This window comes from Neovison vison, chromosome 3, assembly GCF_020171115.1.
Source record: "Neovison vison isolate M4711 chromosome 3, ASM_NN_V1, whole genome shotgun sequence".
NCBI lineage: Eukaryota > Metazoa > Chordata > Mammalia > Carnivora > Mustelidae > Neogale > Neogale vison.
Window position 1 is genome coordinate 73,525,938 of NC_058093.1, and position 2,714 is coordinate 73,528,651.

At 52.7% G+C, this 2,714-nt stretch overlaps 1 pseudogene; it reads right to left on the reverse strand.

Moving 5' to 3' along the window:
* Window positions 1-869: 869 nt before the first annotated feature.
* LOC122901850 lies at window positions 870-2,397 on the reverse strand (annotated as a pseudogene).
* Between the last annotated feature and the right edge of the window lie 317 nt (window positions 2,398-2,714).

A 2,714-nucleotide genomic window follows, 5' to 3' on the forward strand; every position in this document is an offset into this window, starting at 1 on the left:
ATTTAAACCCCAGGTCTTCCACTAAACAGCTTAGGGCCAGTCATATACTGTGGACTGCTTTCTTCTCCTATAACATCAGGGTGTTGAGTGATTTAATATGGTTTGCCTCTTGGTCCCAGCATTTCTGTGTTCTTTCCACTGTACTGTATCTTTGATTTCATTCATTCATTTGTTCATTCATTCATTCATTCATTCCATGAGAAGGAGTGGTTAGAAGCAACTGTCCATCAGGGATCATATTAACCAGCCTGCTCCCCCTGCCTTTTCAGCCCTTGTATGTGGCTAGAGCCACTTCTTACCAATTGGACATGATTGGAAGAGAAGCGTGTCACTTCCAGGCAGAAGTGATTGGGTAAGAGGTGTGTTGTTTCTATCCTTTCTTTCCTATCTGCTGGCTGGAATGGTACTCTACAATCTTAGGGGATAGTGGAGCCACAATGTAGCAGCCTGAGTTCCTGAATCACCCATGGAAGGCTGCTTACTAAGCAACTGCACTGGACAGTTATGTGTACGAGAAATAAATGTCTTTGTCTTAAAGGTCATTGTTGTTGAAACAACTAGCATGATCCTGACTAATGCAGTCAGGCAATGGGCATTTATTTATTTATTTATTTATTTATTTAGGGGGGGGATGGGCAGAGACGGCTGAGACTTTATTTGGGACAAGACACTCAAATTGGCTTTTAGTTGGACGCATGGACAAGAAGGGGTACCCAGGGCAGCAGAACCGCCCCCAGGGGCAGGCTGAGGACTGGGGCCGAGTCTTAGGTGAGTCTCCTGTTCCCAGTGCTCCCCTGCACAGCTCCTTCCCCCAAAGGCTCTATGGCAGCCACAAGAGCAGGGAGGCTGGGTGGGACCACAGTGGTTGTTTACTTGGACAGGACATCAGACGACTCGGACACCAGCTTCCCTTCATGGGTCTCAATCTTCTTCACCACCACAGCCTTGGAGGAGCTGCCACGGCTGAAGGACCCAGAGGGGCCAAAGCTGGACTGAAAGGAGCTCAGGCCATAGTTGAGGCTAGAGCTTGGGAGGGCCCCATAGGTCGAGCTCAGGCCACCTGAGCTCGTGGTCTTAGTATGGATACTCATGTTCTGCATCCCAGACTCCAGCCGGCTCTCCTCGCCCTCCAGCAGCTTGCGGTAGGTGGCAATCTCAATGTCCAGGGCCAATTTGACGTTCATGAGCTCCTGGTACTCGCGCAGCTGCCGGGCCATGTCCTGATTGGCTCGCTGCAGGGCGGCCTCCAGCTCGGCCACCTTGCCATTGGCATCCTTAATGGCCAGCTCCCTGCGCTGCTCAGTATCGGCAATGGCAGCCTCCAGGGCAGCCCTCTGGTTTTTGAGGGCCTCAATCTCAGCCTGGAGTCGGCTGATGCTCCGATTCATCTCAGAAATCTCCGTCTTCGTGCGATGGAGGTCATCCCCGTGCTCCCCAGCCAATGTCTGCAGTACTTGATCTGGTACATGGTCTCAGCCTCAGCCCGGCTACGGTTGGCGATGTCCTCACACTGGGCCTTGACCTCGGAGATGATGCCGTCCAGGTCCAGGGAGCGGCTGTTGTCCATGGATAGGACCACAGACGTGTCCTAGATCTGGGACCCTAGATCTGGGACGGATCTCCTCTTCATACAGCTGCCTTAAGAAGTTGATCTCGTCGGTCAGCCCTTCCAGGTGGGACTCGAGTTCTACCTTGTTCATGTAAGCTTCGTCCACATCCTTCTTGATGAGGACAAATTCATTCTCCATGTCTGCACGCTCTTTGATCTCCTCCTCATATTTATTCTTGAAGTCCTCCACCAGCCCTTGCGTGTTGCCAAGCTCCACCTCCAGCTTCAGCTTCTCCTGGCCCAGGGTGTCCAGCTGCCGCCGGAGGTTGCTGATGTAGCTCTCGAACATGTTGTCTATGTTGCTCCGCCCGGTCTTCTGCTGCTGTAGGAGGCTCCACTTGGTCTCCAGAACTTTGTTCTGCTTCTCCAAGTGCCTCACCTTGTCGATGAAGGAGGCAAATTTGTTGTTGAGGGCCTTGATCTGCTCCTTCTCCTGGGTACGCACAGCTTGGATGTTGGGATCCACTTCCAGCTTAAGGGGGCTCAGCAGGCTCTGGTTCACTGAGACGGCCGTGATGCCCCCCAAACCCCCGGCCCCGCCGCCATAGCCCCCGACCACACTCAAGCTGCTGCTCAGGCCCCCCTGGAAGCTGCCGCCCACCCGGGAGAAGGCGGACGAGCTGATGCGGGAGCCAGGCCCGCTGGTGTAGGAGCGGCTGCTGAAGGCCCGGGGGCTGGAGGTGGACACCTTATAGGACTTCTGGGTCACCCTGACGGACATGGTGGAGGCCGGAGTGGAGGCTGGAGTAGAGGCGAGTAGGCTGAACCTGACAGAGGTTCTACAAGGGGCTGAGAAGCTGCTTCTAGGTCGGCAATAGGCATTTAAATGCTTACTATATGCATGATATTATGTTGAGTAGTAGGGATCCATCAATGACTAATATTTCCTGTCCTCAAGGAGTTCAGCCTGGCAGGAGAAGACTTCTAGATATATCAGCAGTTGTGATACAGTGTGACAAGTACTGTGGTAACACAGTATGCCAAAAGAGAATATAGCCTTGGGCATTTCAGGAAATATGCCCAGCAGAGGTAGCATTTAGGTTAAGTCTTGAAGCAAATCCTATTTGATGGTGGGATGGTGTTATGAACTGAATGCTTTGTATTC